The sequence below is a fragment of the Sorex fumeus genome, unplaced genomic scaffold (genome assembly GCF_029834395.1).
Source record: "Sorex fumeus unplaced genomic scaffold, SorFum_2.1 ptg000013l, whole genome shotgun sequence".
Taxonomy (NCBI): Eukaryota; Metazoa; Chordata; class Mammalia; order Eulipotyphla; family Soricidae; genus Sorex; species Sorex fumeus.
Window position 1 is genome coordinate 20768454 of NW_026606070.1, and position 18277 is coordinate 20786730.

Here is an 18277-nt window from a genome sequence, read left to right on the forward strand (position 1 = left end):
CTTGCCCTGGTTCCATCCAGTCCCACGTCGGGACCCTGCCCTTGGAGTGCTAGGAAGTGAGGGCAACTGAGGCTTAAGTTGAGAAGGCAGATGCCCAGGAGTGAATAATATTCAAAGCCAATCAATTCCTAAGTTACGGAGCATATTAATTAATTGCCTTCCTGTATCTATATAAAAGGACATTGCATTAAAGTAAACTGCTCAAAAGACATAAGGAGAGGAGAAAGACAATATTAACTTACAGTACAGCTTCAGTGTCTAAGAAGGATGAGACCTTACAAATTGGTTGGGGAAGAGAGCATAGAAGAGGTTACAGACAGACAAAGTAATGGGAGTGACTCGGGAGCACTGTGATGGGCACAATCTGATAAACCTAAGCTCCGTGTACTCCAACAGAGATTCACTTCACTTTTTGCCAACTCAGAATTATCTACATAATTATTTTCCAGATTTGCTTGACACCAATTTTCTAATTATAGTCCGTCCCCAGCTTTTGATATCAAACCAAACTATTTGTCATAGATCAAGTCTCAGTAGAAAATCATCAGCCTGGCCATATTTTATTTCATGCAAAGTAAGCAATCAAATGGAATGCTTGAAGCTATGCTTACTCATAGAATTTCCATCCCCCGACCCTTCAGCTTTCAGAAATGCACCACTGCAAATCCGCTACTGAACAAAACAAGTTATGTAGCTGAACTCTCTACCGTCAACTTTGAGTTTGTGCCTGAATGTCATGTAGAATCTTCTGCAAACAAGGTCTGAAACTTCATCAATCTTTGTTCCGGGTTGTGAGGGAAAAGGTAGTGGAGTAGTAGGGAGTATGGGAGGTTGGGCCTCTTATTCATGTGATTTCCTTATGTGAGTGTAGGTCACATCTCATATAGAACATTTCTACTTGATGAAGATCTGCTGACCATACCCAATGTTATAGTTTGGGGGCTCAGCTAATACCAGCTTCTTTGTGTATGTAGAACGATCTGTAGCACACTACAAGTGTTTCTCAAGAGAACTGGACTTTTCAATTAAGGATGTAAGGGCTATACTTCAAAATTCTAAGGGATACTGCAGCAATTCACTTATAGGCTCTCTAAACAGCTTTCCTAACTGCAACTGATATATTAAGGACAATTTGATACATTTCATCACTAGTCCAAGCTGCAAAGCAACTTGCAATGCAAACTGAAAACTCAGGACAAATTACAGTTTGAGTTCAAACTATAATTGTGTCTCCCTCAAAGGTCTGTCTTTGTTTTTTTGAGACCTTCAACTAATGAGATTAGACCCATTTGCATTATGGATGGTAATCTGCTCAAATTCTAGTGATTTAGATGTTAAATTGAAAAATAAAACTATGTGTGTGGGGGACAGGGTTGTAGTTTCATAGAAATATTCAGAATAATGTTTACCCAGATAGGGTACTACTAATGTCAATACACAACATATATTAACATAGAATATAAAATCAAAATTATTCTTTAACAAGGTTATTATAGTGGTGATTAGCAAAATGGATATAAACATGATGATTTTCAATTAAAGAACATTTTTAAAATAGTTCAAGAATAGAATAGGATCTTTGTTGCTGCTGTTGTTTCTTGGGGAGCCAGACCCAGTGATGCTCAGGGATTGCTCCTGAATCTGTATTCAGGAATTACTCCTGGCATTAAGGGGACCATATGTGGTGCTGGAGATCAAACCCGGGTTCGCTGCATGGAAGCTCAGTGCCCTGCCAACTGTAATATCTCTTCAGTCCCAAGAATAAAATAAAATCTAAGAAAAGATTCGAAATCAAGATTTAAAATTAAAATATATATAACAAAAGTGATTTCATCAAATTTAATAATCATTTATCAAAATGTTCTGCAGGTATTTGGAATTAATACACTCAGAGAAATGAACAAAGCATAGAAATGCGAATTGAACATCACACTCAGAAGTCAGAATTTAATCTATACTTATTTCTAAAAGCCTTGAAGTTCTTTAAATAAAGCATACTTATAAGTTCTTTCAGCAACACATATATAATAAAACAAGTTCTTTCAATTGTTAGGTCCCTAGGGACCCTGAGGGAGATTCCAGAGTTAAAACTCTATAAATTAGTAACTCTCCCTTTCCTGCCCTCCTTATCTGTTACCTCCCTTAAGAACTCTTCCCTTATCCACCTCCGGAATGCAGGGCTGAGAATCAGAGGAAGCAAGGTGATAACCAAATGTCCAAGTTACCTGATGCCCACTAGTCACAATGCCTATGTACGTAAATGCTGATCTTTGAATCTATAGGCTAAGAAGTGATGTACCCTTAATTGGATTGGTTAAGAAAGCATATGTCGTTACAAATCTATTGGCTATGAAATGCGCGGGCTTTGCTGTAACGGCCAGTGAAGGCCTATATAAGATCCCCTTTGAAGAGGTTCGGGGTCTTGCCTCACCTAACTGACCTGCGTGTCTGTGTAGGCGGCTTGACCCTGGCTAGCCAGTCTTACAATAAACCTTGCTTGCTGTTTGCAGTCTCTGGAGTCTCTTTGTCGTTAAAGGGAGATCACGATCTGCGCCCTAACATCAATAAAACAGAGCATCTCTCTGTTTTTCTGAAGAATAGATAGATTAACTTGGGGGTCGCTGATACTAGGAGGCTCTGGAAATCTAACCCAGGCTTCCAACATGCAAAACATGTACTATTCCACTGAGCTATCTCCCAAATCTCTAATAAAACTTTAGGTTTTGTTAAAAACATATTATAATCTGGGGCCAGAGAGATAATATAGTATCTATCTATAGGATAAGACACTTGCCTTCCACAGGTCCAACCCAGGTTTGATCCCCTGTACCACATACGATCCTGTAGCACTGTCAGGAGTGATCCATGAGCACAGCGAGAGGAACAACTCCCTGAGTAACACTGGATGTACCCCTTCCCCAAAACTTAGTAGTCACAAATTTTTCTATAATATATAGAATATTTGCATTATATTCAGTTAATAATTTGTTTTAGGCTAATATTGCGAACTTGTAAGTAGATTTGGAAGACCTCAAGTTCTCCTTGGAATATTGAGTAATTTAGTTTAATCTAAAGCAGTCATACAGATCTGTTTTAATATATTTATCAATTCTATTTATATAAGAAAATAGTTCAATTCAATAATCACAAAAGCCAATGGTTTATTTCACAAAGCTGTTGCATCAGCTGCGTTAGAATGTTAAGATTGTGAAGTCTTTGAGGGTTCATCCTGTCTGTGATCTTTTCCCAGCTGTGCTGTATGTGCCCCTCACAGTATGAGAATTTGAATAACATTTGTACTCAAACTCTGAAATATTTTTTTACATACAACCTCCTATTTTCATTTGATTTTTAATCTGCCTTATAGGCACATTTTTCATTTTTATCTCTGATTACAAAGTTTTTCCAAAAACCTTTCAAATATGGCTATTTTTAACTTACAAATTTTAAAGTCTTGATTATCTCTGCCTTCATCAAAACTTTATATTTCACACAGGAGAAGAACGAAGCCATTTCTCTGCTCTCCAGTTTGTTTTTTTTTTTTTTAAGAGATACAAGTTTGTTCTGTGTTGACAACATTTACAAAATGTCACAATGTCACCTTGGAAGACAAAACTGATGATTTTTATATTGACATGTTAAACAAAGTACAAATAGAAATGCAGTACGATAACTTACCTTTAATTTTTGACAACACAGGCAATGAATCTGAAGTCTAATTCTGTTGTTTTCTCTTTCTGAACATAGGACCTTGATTGATGTGCTTCCATCATTGTAAATAATGGATGTTCTTAAGTATCTTAAGACTTAGGAGAACAAGTGAGAGTATTTTGACTTTGATTAACACAGCTTAAAAATAAGGAAGAAAAAAGAGTCAAAATGGAAACGAATAGAAAGAAAACGCTATTGATGTCAAATGAAATCAGACTGTTTTGGTGATGTGTGTAGCACACAAGATCTTTTAGAGGGGACAACATCCATTCCGTAATTTGGTTTCCTAGAGCTTAAAATCACATTACCTGAAAAACTGCCTTAATAACTTCTTATGGGAATTAAGTATTTAAAGGCTGACAGGAAAAAAAGTAGAAAATACTAACTTTTTACATCAAAGTAGCACTTTTGTTCACCCATTTCTCACATCTGTGGCACCTTTTCTGAAAAATACATATGTTTTAAATCCTAAAATAGCTCAATATATGACCAGTGTCTCACTAAAATTTACTTAATGACAGGCATAGACCTTCAAACTTAGAAATGGGTGGGGTCAGGGTGGCAGTGCACTGGGTAGGGTGCTTGCCTTGCATGCAGCCTATCTGTGTTTAATCCTTGGCATCCCATATGACTCGCCAAGCACTGCCAGGAGTGGTTCTTGAGTGCAGATCCAGGAATAACCACTGAGCATCACAGAGTGTGTCCTCCGTGACTCCACCCTCCAAAAAATAAGCAATAGGGCCAGGGAAATGGTTCAGTAGTAGAACCTGCCTCAATTTGTGAAGCTCTGTATTTAGTCTCTACTTCTGCATGATTCCCAGAGGGTCACCAAGGGTGAACTTTGAACGCAGTCAGAGTTAGTCCCTTGTCACTACTGGATGTGTGCCAAAGACCCATGCCCTCTGCAGCCACTCAAAACAATTAACCAAGAGCATGCATGTTTACTGTATTAAATTACTGTCTAAAATTGATTCTTTTGAAACTTTTTCTGGGAGTGAGTGGGGATGAGGGAGGGGGGGGAACACACTAAGTGGTACTCAGGTCTTACTCCTGCACAATATTCAGGGATCATCATACCTAGTAGGTTCAAGGGACCATATGGTCTCCCGACAATCACACCAGGGTTGGGCACATGCAAGGCACATGTCCTACCCACTTTACTCTGGGTTTTTGAAACTATTTTAAATAAATTTTCTTTGTCAATACAAAGTATCTAAGTTTTTAACAAGCCAAGCACTACAACAAAGCTTCTTACAGGAGTTACATAATGCCTCATTCTATCTTCTGACTCAACTTTATTTTTTCCAGAATTCTCCTATTTATATTCCTCAGTATTATACACCATTGCTATTTTTGATTTAATAATTATATGTTCTTCTAACATTCTTATGAATGAGAACATATCAATTACAGCCTGACACATACTCTGACTTTTTTCTTTTGAACCCAATATAATTAGGTTATCATTTAAGTTAAACCAGCATTTATGGATTTTCTTATTATTACATGTAAAAATAAATGTTTGCTGAAGTACTAAGAAGTAAATTACATAAAATTTCTTAATTTTTCTTTAAATGGTGCTGAAGCAATAGCGCAGCAGGTAGGGCGTTTGCCTTGCATGTGGCCAACCCAGGTTTAATTCCCAGCATCCCATATGGTCCCCTAAGCTCTGATAGGGTATTTCCTGTCAGTGCTTAGGGGAGTGATCCCCGTGCATTGCTGGAGTGACCCCTGTGCATTGCTGGGTATGACCAAAAATGAAAAAAATTTTCTTTATATGTTTATTTTTATATATCTCAAGTTATTGTTCAAATGTTTCTTTCCTTTTTCTTCTATTTTTCTTTCAGGTTGGAGTGATAGCACAGCGGGTAGGGCATCTGCCTTGTGCATAGCTGACTTGGGTTCGATTATTCCACCCCTCTCGAAGAGCCCAGCAAGTTACTGGGAATATTTCAACCGCATGGCAAAGCCTGGCAAGCTCCCCGTGGCATATTTGATATGCCAAAAATAGTAACAAGTCTCACAATGGAGACGTTACTGGTGCCCGCTCAAGGAAATCGAAAAATGGGAACACAGTGCTATAATACTACAGTGCTTATTTTATTTTTTCTTTACTTTTTATTTTTCTAAATGTGCCCTCAGATACATAGTGCTTTTCAAAGAATAAACTTAATCATTTAATTACTTACTTGAAACCACCCTCTCTCCAACTGCAGCCTCTTCCTTTTGCTCCATGCCCTCTTATTCACGGGTAGCTCCCTGACAATTATTTACTATGTCATCTTAGGAGTTCCTTTTGTTAGGATTTTGGTTTTACTTTTTCCTAATAGATTTACTTAAAAAAAACTTGGAAGCATATTTTCAACACATTTTCTAAGAAAGAAGATGTGTGAAGTATTTTTTTTTAGTTTTATAATGTCTAAAAGATTTTTATGCTGTACTCACTGATTGACGATCAGTATGTATATAGCTGATTCAATCAAGACTCTGCATTTTCTCTTTTGTATAATGAAGAATTCAGAAACTTAAGAATTATGTGATTTACATGATTACTTGACTATAATTGATCAGAACTATATGGTCTTCTTATTTCATGCTTTCTTCCTTGATTAAGGTTTGTGTAGATAGTAAGTTGGTATTTTTCTATTCTGGGAAAATCTTTTTTTACATGTATATTTAAAAATTTACATTTTCAATATTTTTAAGAAACTAACTAACAAACTTAAAATCATTCTTGTTACTAAAACTTCTGTGCTTAACCCATGGCATTCACTCATCTTATATAAGAGGAACATGCCTTATTGGTTTTTTGTTCTAAATCATTAAAGTCTGTATACAGATATAAAGATGGCCCAAAGAAACTAAGATTCAATATTAGAAATCAGAAAAATTGTTTGGGAAGTTTGATTTAAAAAAATGACAATGCTCCATTTATCACGTTCTAAAGGGTAAGAGATCGTACTTTTTTGTAGTTACATTGGAAGTGTGCTTTATAGGGTCAACCCATGATAGAATTTATATGTCAGCATGACATCTACCAATCTGTAGCACACCATTTTGAAAAATGTGCTCCCATGTCCTCTTTTCCTATGAAAACTGCTTCTTGTGACCATGAAGACAACATGCTTTTAGGGGAAAGGAACCCTTCGTCTTCTCAGGTTGCTAGTATGTGAATAAGTCTATTTTTTCTCATGTCAACTTTGTGACTTAAATACTAATTGTGAAGCAGTAAGCACCTGAATTTGGCATTTATTGAAAAAAAAATGCAGTTAAGTTTGCTTTATACTAGTATCCTTACTAGTATAAAGTGCCTTTATATTAGTAAGAATATTCTATCTCTATATCATGCATTATATTGAGAACCAAAAGCTAATGTATTCTAGGTAGGGACTGACACACTTTCCTCAGACTATGTTCTATTCAGAACCAAAACAAAGTATATCTTTGGAAGGAGCTGTGTTGACTACCAGTTGACACACATATACAGATCTTGACAATGTGCAGAGAAAACTGGCAATTAGCAGAATAAAAGTAGTTTCTACCCTGGGCAGCAAAAGTTGTAGAGGCTAAAGTATACAATTAATACTGCAATTTTCACCATATTTTTCTCAGTTTGAAAGAACAGCTCATGAAAAGAAAAAGCTGTGTTGTTTGAAAAGGAGAACCTCTTGTATCTTGAATGGAAGCAAAATAATAAGTTAAAGAAAATTCACTGTCTTTGGTAATGAATAATATACTACACTTCAAAATTTACATTAGTTAATTTAACTGCTTTTAAAATAAAAATGTAAAATTTCATCACTCAACCAATAACACTTATCACTCTGATCAACACTGATAAAAAACAAAGAAGGAAAATGTGCATCATGTGGAAAATCTTTTCTTAAAAAAATACAATTTATAAAACTACATTTCGTATGTAAAGATATTTTCAATCATCAGAAATCAAAAAAAGCAAGTTAACTTGATACCATATACACTTATTGACATTTTAACCCACTTTAATTCGTGAAATTATGTAGAAATAATTGTTATCATATCCTATTGACCAGTGTGGAAATTGCTTCAACCTTTCTGGAAGGCAATATGCATAAAAATTAAAAAATGTGAATATACTTTGACCTAGCAATTTCACCTCTAGTGATTTATGCAAAGGAAAATAATTGGAAAAGTGTAAAGATGTACAAAACATATTTTTACCATATTATTTATGATATCAACCTAGCAGGATCAACTAAAATGTCATTTGAGAGTTTGGTCAAATAACTTATAATTCAACATATTATAAAGCTATGCAACTACTGCAAGAGTAAAAGTGATTCCTGTTGACCTATGGAATATCATCAAATGATATTCAGTATGTCCCAAAGAAATTAAGAGTTGAACTCAATATTAGAAAGCAGAAAAATCTGTTTTGTTTGGGATGATTGGAAATGTTGAGAATATCTCCCTGGCATGATGAACTCAGACAGTCTCTCACCCTGTTCGTTCCATTCTAGGCCATGGGTCCCGATGTGAAGTTCTTCAGCTGATCTTCTCGGTCCTATCTTGGCATTAAAATCACCCACAATGATCTTGTAGAAGGTGTGGTCTTCTTTATAGAACTTCTCTAGCTCCATGTAGAACTTCTCGATTTCTCTTTCATCATAATGAGATGTTGGTGCATAGACAACGAAGATAGAAACTGCAGGCAGTGAGCCACATCTATTCAAATGTAAACGTCCGATTCGGGTTGTTAGGCATTCAAATGAATCAATGCTCTTGGCCAAGTTTGTGTTGACAAGGACACCGACGCCTCCGACACCTCTTTTATCGCATGTTCCGAGGAATAATTCTTCTCCAGTGTCGAAAACGGCATGGTGAGATTCATGCCTTCTTGTCTCGGTCAGACCAATGATGTCGTACTTGATCATTCGCGCTTGTACCATCAGGTCCTCGATGGATGCATCTGATGCTAGCGTACGTGCATTGAAAGTACAGACGATCATTTTTGTCTTCCTTCGTTGTGGCAGCCTAGGTCGGCCTTGAGATTTTGTCGGCCTCTCCTTTCTCATCCTTCTCAGTGCTGCCATGTCGGTGAAGCCTCCAGGGTCAGGTGAATGAGACCAGTTGTAGTTACTGGTTTTGGCATATCGAATACACAGCGGATAGCTTGCCAGGCTCTTCCGTGCGGGCGGAATACTCTCGGTAGCTTGCCAGTCTTTCCGAGAGGTATAGAGGCTTTTGGGGTGACCTCTAATCCCCCTTGTAGGTGTTACCATATTTGAACCCTATCAAATATGGTACGACAATTCCAGAAGATGGGTATTTAGTGTCTTATGATGTGTCCGCGCGGGTCCGGAAAGCGTCCTGGAGTGTGGCGACGGCTGGGTAGTGGAAGTAGTGAAGAATAGAAAGAGCTATGCTTGGAATATCACGTTTCACTCAAATGAGAGAACGAATCTGGAGTTCTGACATCCGTCGACGATCAAGGATCAGGGACGCTGTCTCATTTGCCAAGGTGTCGAAAATCAGATGGGCTGGTCACGTAATGAGATTTAAAGACGACCGTTGGACTAGAGCTGTTACTGATTGGATTCCACGGGATGTCAAGAGACCGCGTGGCCGCCCACCTACCAGATGGTCAGACTTCTTTGTCAAGATCATGAACGATCGGTTTGAGGCCCTCCATGTTCCCGGAGCGAAGAGATGCCATTGGGCTACACTAGCACGCGACAGGGACAAATGGAGACATTACTGGTGCCCGCTCGAGCAAATCGATGACTAACGGGAAGTTAAGTGATTAAGTGATTAAGTGATCTCCCTGGCCATTTTTCTAAAGAATAAGAGGACAGAAACCTCAATCAATCATCCTTATTTGTAGTAATATCAGAAGTATGCCTTATGGGACCAGTCTCTCAATGACTTTATTGATTACATGCATCCCATACTCTAGAGCTCATCATTCCATGTTCTATTTTCTTATATATACACATATATATATACATATTTTAAAGCTACTTATTTTCGTCATTTAGACAAGATGATTTGCTGAAATCAGAGTTCATAATCATCTCAGTTTGCTATCTCAAATAAACCTGTTTTTCTCACACCAACTCTTCTCCCTCGAACAATGACTTTCAAGCCTGCAATTTCCCAGACCTGCATGCAGCAGTGATTTGGATGAGCACAACTGTGAACAGCCAGGCAGCTCAAAAATTGCTTGGCCTGCCCAGTTCCCAATAAACAGGCTCCGGAAGTGTGCCTCAACTTACCCAATGTGGTTGTTAGGAGTCCTGATAACCATCAGGTGTGTTGCTGGATGCTTGAGTTTAGCTGACCCCATAGAGAAACTTTTTGTTGTTTCATTTTGTTTGTTAGATTCCCGAAAGCCAGACTTAGAGGCAGATTGCAGCCATAAGAGGCCACAACTAACGTTAAGTTTTGACTAAGCCTAAGTTTCTATTTCTCAGAAACGGAACTTGTAATTTCTGGTAAGGAACTGCTAGAACATCTGACTGGTCATGAGGGCTCACTATGTCCATTTTTTGGAACAACCACAAACTAGATAATTGATACTATGTTCCATTTTTTGGAAGAACAGAAACTGACAAGCTGTTATCAAATGTTAAATAATCGCTGATGACTGACTGTTGCTTCCTCACTGTTATCATAGCGCTTGCTCAACCTTGGAACCTATATAAACTGCTTTCACTTGGAGGTCAGGATTGATATCAAGAGACCACTTTGTGGGTGAGATAGTTGACCCCAGTTAACTGGAATAAAAATCCTTTGCACTTGCATAACTTTTTCTCTGACTACGTTGTTCAAACCATGATCTGAAGACCCGGGTACAATGTGTTCTGTTTATCCTGACTAACATGTTTTAGAGTCACACGTGGAAATGCTTAGGGAAGTATAAGGTGTGGGGATCAAACTTGGCCTCCAGCATGTGCTCACCCAGTTATGCTACCTTATCAGACCATGGAGGAAATCCTGGAGAATGCCCAAATAGCTACTAAAGCATTTGTGGTGGGGACAGTCCTTTTTATTCTATGAATGGTTTGAAGAAATTTTAGTAAATGAAAAGTCACTTGAAATGTAGTGGGTCAGGGGGTATGGTGCCGCCAGCAGATCAATCTGTACCTGTAAGGCGAGTGCATCAGCAGCCAGATGGCACTGTCAGGCCTTCAGATACCCCAAAATTGCTGCTGTGCCTTTGGCCAGACCCAAAAAACTTGGGGCAAAGTTTAAAAAGAAAGTAAACAACCAAAAGTTAGGTATGTGGGAGACACACCCACAAACCACCTCCAGCTCAGCTACATAAGTGGAGGCATGGCCTCTCTGGTTCCTGATTGAACTACTTAACAGCCATGATCTCAGAGGCTCAGAAACGAATCTCGTAACCCAAAGGCTTTCTGCAGAAATGAGTCCTGTTCCTGCAGTAGGTTACGGGGCTGGGCCACTCCAGGTGGGAGTGCCTTGGCCTGTTCCCCTTGGTGGCCTGGTGACCGCCATCCTCCAGAGGCCTGGTTTGGGCCTGCAGTGACGAGACATGCGGAGCCTCACCCGATGGGGGTGGAACTAGCCCTTTCCTCCCCGTCCCAGTGAGACCCCAAGTCACCACCTACAAACGGCCTCTCTGGCTCCTGATCAAGCTGATTGATGGCCATGATCCCAGAGACTCAGAAACAAATATCGAAACCCAGAGGCTTTTGGCAGAAAGGTATCTGGACCTCATACACGGCCATGGCTCCAGAGGCAAAAGAACTTAATCTAGAGCCTGAAAGCTTGCAGCAGAAAAGTGAATGGACCATGCGTTAAACTATGGCACCATGCCTCCGTGGGAGGGAAAGGATGTTGCTCCCTTCTGCCTTTCTCCCCCAGCAGCAGGGTGGCTGCCTCCTCAGAGCTTATTGGAAAGCCAGCGGTGATGAGACAACTGCAGTCTCATGGGAAGAGGGATGGTAATGGCTCATCCTTCACGCCCTACCGAGGTCATGAGTTGCCTCCCACGAGCAGCTCGCCAGCACGGCCATGGCACCAGAGGCAAAAGGACTTAATCCAGAGCCCAGCAGCTTGTGGCAGAAAAGTGAATGGACCATGAGTTAAACTATGATGCCATGCCTCCCCGGGAGGGAAAGGGTGTTGCTCCCTTCTGCCTTTTATCCTTCCCCCCACCCCACTGGCAGCAAGGTGGCCGCTGACTCAGAGCTTATAGGAAAGCCAGGTATGAGCCAGCAGTTATGCAACTGCAGTCTCATGGGAAGGGGGGGGGGGCGGTACCGGCTCGTCCTTCACACCCTATCGAGGTCCTGAGTTACCCCCCACAAGCGGCTCTCCAGCACAACCATAACACCAGACGCACAGAAACCAATCTCATAATTATCTGGGTCTTTGCAGAAATCCAAAATTATGTGGCCACAATAGCGGCCGTGCAACATTATATGATTCTCATAACCAGCTATAGAAAACAAAGTATTTCACAATGCCCTTTCAGCAATTCTGACTGTTGGGGGGGGGGGGGAATTCTAAACAATAATGGTACATCTTTTGTTGAAATGATGAATGTAATCAATGTAGAGAAGAGTTAAGTAGAAATCATCTGCCTCACAGTCATTGGGTGGGGCAGGAGGTGGGGTATATTGGGGTTCTTGGTGGTAAAATGTGAGTACTGGTGAAGGGAAAGGTGTTTAATCATTATATGACTGAGACTTAAACCTGAAAGCTTAGTAACTTTTCACAGTGATTCAATAAATAAATATAAGACAAAAAATAAATAAATGAAACTGTGAAAAAAAAAGTAAGGTGGAGTTCATGCCCAATTCAATCAGCTAATCAGTGGCTGAATAAATGGCAGTACTCCTACATAAAAAAAAAAAAAGAAATGTAGTAGGCCAGTCTTAAGAATGTGAACCTTTAAAGCCATTTTAAGCCATATTAGATATTAAATTTTTATCCAACTTATGTTAATCAGAATTAGATAGTGGTATCTAAAATGGAAAGATAACCGACTTGGTTTCTGCAAAGTTTATGACTAATATGAAGTCACTTGTGCTAATGTCAAGAAAAGTTCAGATGAACTTAATTGAGTTCCCCACTCTTGAGAAAGCTAAAACTATCTCTGTCCCAGTGAGAGCTTAGCAGAATGTATTTTGTGTGTGTATCTTATGTTGTTTTCCAAACCTCTTAAAAAAAAATAAGGGTTGGTTGAGTTTAATAACGGGAATTCAGAGTACATCATTTTACTAAAATATTAATTAACTAATGGGATTAATTGACCATTAAAATTTAGGGGTTGACTGACAGAACCAGTGTCTCCGGACTCAGACACTGGTTCTTTGAAACTGGACAGGGCAAATTAGACAAAATAGAACTTCTCAAGAAGTATCAAAGGTTTGTAGCTAAGGTGGCCAGCACAGGAAGAAAGGAATTCATTGTTCTGGGATCCACCAGTCTGCAACCTACCTTTCCTTCTAATCCTTTCCCATAAAAACAAACAAGCCCCCAAAAAAGGCCTTCTTGTGACTCTGCAGACAAGATGGTTGCTTCGAGTGTATAAGGCCCCTATCCTCATTCTGCAGCAGGGTTGCCAATGGAACAACTTTTGTTTACTCTATACTCATTATCAGGGCCCCCAGCTCTCTGCCTGTAACATTTCTGTATTTTAAGCTAACAGATATACAAATTTATACATATGCCCAAATATAAAAGTCATTATTACATGAATTAATTATTACATGATACTCTTGTCAATTAGTCATGTTGCAGGCAGAAAGATCTGGGATCCTGGTACTGTAAATTGGAATACACATTGTGTGGAACCATAAACAGCCCAAAGGCAGGAAGACTTCTGAGATATCAGACCCATCTGAGAAGACTTAAAAAACCACTAAGCCTCCATCCATTGCAGTATGGCTGGACCCTTGGGGAAGCTTCACCACTGGAATAAAGGTCATGCTAAGAATATCAAAGAAAATCATCAATAGCTCCATGCCCCTACACTCCCCCCCCCCTTGGCAACCACCCTAGCAACAGATTTTGGCAAGTAGATTGAGAAAACTGTATATAAGCTACTTGGCAGAGGAAAGTTACTTCTGCAGACAATCTGGGAATATGGTTCACATCTCTGCTAGAGATGTGTACTTTCTTTCTTTATGGCATAAATTGTACATGTTGGGAATTCACTACAGATCTACATGAAATGTGTATTTGTCGTTTTTTGTCCACTCTGCAGAAGCTTGTATTTCCTCTCTTTCTTCTCCCCTCATTTTACAAATAAATTTATTTTACTTGACTATTTGTCTCCATCCGAAATTCTTTTATTGTGAGATAAGGTGGTTGACCAGAAAATCCAATTCACATAAACCACCAGAGAAACCCTACATTTGGGAGTCACCTCTCTCATGCAGAACAATCAGCTGGAACAGGGTAGGGGGATCTCTAAATGTGTGAAGCATATATTTAAAAGAATCATGCAACAATTGTTAAAATTAAATTACTTATTTCAAAGCCTGTTTAACCAAATATTAGTATGGTGTTCAAATAATTTTTCTTTCCATGATCCAAAACAGGATCTATAAGTTCTAAAGAAATTCTAGCATGTTAACATTTAATCTAATCACATATGAATTGACAATATTATTTTTAGTGATGGACTCAGAAATTAATAAGGACATTTTCAAATGTATCTAATACAGGAATCAATTGAAAATCAATTGGGAATGGAAAATCCTGAAGAATGATCTTACAGGGTCTATTTTGTAAATTAATTTTTATTAGGTTAATTAACAGACATATTTAAGTTTTTAATTAATTAAAACTATCATATTTGTACACATATACTTAGCAAAATGTGAAATTTCAAATTTAAATAAAACTTACTGAGTGCTGAGAATCTTTTCATTGGACTTGACATTTCACTAAATGAAACTGCTAAGTATCATTGGTCTTGTTTTTGAAATATTATTAGAGAAACGGGTAGAGTTCAGTCGAACAAGGAATAACATTTTATAATTTAAGCAACAGCAAGAACTGGGAGAAACGTAACTACCATGAATGCTGTTCTTTACTGCTCTCCCAAAGCCTCTGAATCTTTCTAATTAGCAAATACATGTGCTTCCAAGTGTGCATTTTTAATAACACATTGAGTGCCAGAGGTCAGCCATTATTTACATAAAAATGGGAACTGAAATGGCAATGCAAAATCAGATGTTAATACGAAAGGCAAAATGTTAATAAGAGAGTCTCCTGGAACAAAAGACATTATCCTTGTCCATTGAATTCTTTTGATTATTCATTCTGTTCACTTGTAAATAGATTCAAATCACAATTAAAATAAAAAGCTATCAGGCATTTGGAACATTGGAGAGCAATGATGCTCGTCTTGACAGTATTTACGAGGAAGAAACGAATTTAGAGAAATCCAGGACCCATTGATCTTAAAGCCTGTGAACTAACAATTACTGGAAATGCATCAGTCTTAGATATGAATGCCAACACACATTGAGTTTAAGGATCTAATTGTGTCATAAGTATGGTGGAAGCCAACAATAAAGAGTTCAATAAATATATAAATTGAAAACTTCACACATGACTTCCTACTAAGTGGCAATTAGGAAAATTTATATTATCTCAGAACTTTGATTTTTAATAATTTTCTGGCATTTTAACTATGATGGAAGAGTTGTGTTATATTTCTGGCTAAAGCTCTAACTTCTGGGGGAAAATACTTAAAACATATACACATCAATGTAAATGATTTTAAACCACGTTTTAATGAAGTTACTATCATAGTTTATTCTCCTTTGAAGCTATGATGACTGCCACTGACAACTGTGCAATCATAATCACTATTAGTGAGAAAGAGTTTAATTCCTGAATGTGTCCTTGAGTAATGTATGAAAGATTTCATTTAAAATTCTAGATGAGTTTGGGCTGGAGAGATAGCACAGAGGGTAGGCCGTTGCCTTGCACACATTCCCAACATCTTATATGGCCCCCTGAGCATCACTGGGAGTAATTCCTGACTGCAGAGCCAGGAGTAACTCCTGAGCATTGCCAGGTGTGACCCAAAAAGCAAATAATAATAGTAATAATAATAATAATAATTTGCTCGAGTGGGCCCAGTAATGTCTCCATTGTCAGACGTCTTGTTACTGTGTTTGCAATATTGAATATTCTCGGTAGCTTGCCAGTCTCTCCGAGAGGGGCAGAGGAATCGAACCCAGCTCCACCAGGCTGGCTGTGCACAAGGTAAATGCTCTACCGCTGTGCTATCACTCCAGCCCAATAATAATAATAACAATAATAATAATAATAATAATAATAATAATATAAAATTCTAGATGATTTTGAAGTTACAGTTTTTGTAGAATTCACTAAGTGGCTAGTGGTATCTCCCTGAAGTATTTTTTTATTAGTGCATGACATCATTTGTTCTGTCCTTTTGCTGCCCTTAATGATCCAAAGTATGTGAAGCTGCTTTTGACCCTGGCTGTTACCTTGTCTCCAGTGTATGTTGCCCAGATCCCGTTCCTTGCTGACTCAGCTTACAGCTTCTGAGACTGAGGTCTGTGGCTCTGTAGTCTGTCACTGGAACTCTGGAACCTACCTCACATTGTTTGGTGCTACCACTCTTGCTACTCAATGTTCATGTTGCCTTTATAAGAGTATGCTGCAAAATATGTGGTATACTATTTTTTTTTCTTTTTCTCCTTTCTTTCTAAAGAAACTCCTTCTCTCAGGTTCAAAAAAATTAGCACTTAATGGGGCTGGAGTGATAGCAAAGCAGGTAGGGCATTTGCCTTGTATGCGACTGACCCAGGTTCTATTCCCAGCATCCCACATGGTCCCCCAAGCACTGCCAGGAGTAATTCCTGAGTGCAGAGCCAGGAGTAACCCCTGAGCATCACTAGGTGTGATGCAAAAAGCAAGAAAAAAATAGCACTTAATGCATATATTCTGTATGCACAAAATGATGCAATATTATTTGTGGTATTTGATGCTAAATACAATATACATATTTCAGACCTATATGCGCTTGTTCTATTAACATGGATACTCCTTGTCAGTGAAATCATTTAACTTTTTTATGATGTTCTTTATTGCAATTCATGATCTAGAAATAAAATAATGACCTCTTTAGAAACTAGTTTATTTTATTTTTATTATTTTGGTGTTGGGGCCACACCTGGTGGTGCTCAGGGCTTACTTCTGGCTCTGTGCTCAAGGATCACTCCTGGCAAGCTTGAGGAACATATGTGCTGCCAGGGATCAAATTTGGGTTGAGTGCAGCAAGGCTAGAACCCTCCCCTTCACTATTGCTTCATTCCCCTATAACATATTTTATTTCTTATTGTGAATAGTTTTCATATTATTATTTCAATTACACTAGAAGATCATTGTTTTATAGGAATGTAACTTTCAAATAGTATAACTTGAAATACCAAATATTTTGTATAAATAGAACTAGTAGATCTGTTGTATTGAGAAACATTAGAGTTTAACTAAACCAGTCTTCCTTCCTTCCTTCCTTCCTTCCTTCCTTCCTTCCTTCCTTCCTTCTTTCTTTCCTCTTAATATGCTATTTTATTTTCAGTTCAAATTTATACTTTTTTTAGATCACATTATTGTGAAAACATAGTACCCAGGTAGAAGCAACTTTCCACTAAGTATCTAATTCACTTGTCTCTTATCCAGTAGCTTTTTGCTGTGGATGGTTCTGGTTTTATTTGTTTTGTTTTGTTTTGGGGTCACACCTAATGGGGCTATGGACTTATTCCTGGCTCTGCATACTCTATCAGCTGTACTATCGCTCAAGCCCCTATTTTTCACTTTAAATTTCTTTTTTGTTGTTGTTTGTTTGTTTGTCTGGAGGCAACAGCTGGCAATACTAAGAGGCTTTTCCTTGCTCTGTGTTCAGCGGTCACTCCTTGTAGTGATTATGAACCATATGTGGAGCTGGAATAGAACTGGGTTTGGCCACAGGCAAGACAAATGACCCTAACCCCTACACTATCTCTCTGAACCCTGCTTTTTTATTTTATTCATATATTTTAAATTTTTATTTTAGGCACCATGATTTACAAAATGTTATTGGAAAAATTTCATACATAAAAAACTTTCAGCATCACATCCTACCCCAGAGTGTCTACTTTCTACTATCATTTTCCAAGATTTCTCCTATATTTCACCCAACCCTGTGCTAAAGATTTTACTGAAGACTAATTTCTGTTGCCATTGAGGATTTTGATGGATTGTGTTCTTTTCATCTCTAAACCTGTACACTGAAATAAATCTTACTGCCTTTCCTTTTAAAGGAAAACACTCCAACAATTAACCTCCTCTCTCAGAGATTAATTTATTTCAAAATTGGCTGCATAATTCTGCAAAGCAGAAACATATATTATCGTAGGTCCTGTAGAAACAAATTGTAATCATGCAAGTTGTTACCATATTTCTTTGCTTTATAGCAAAATTTCAACATAGCTTTTGATTATTTATAGTTTCTTAAACATTATGTTTTGTTTTGATTTTTTAAATCTCTTTGATCCAGTTCATTTAGATTTTTCTCCATCATAATGAA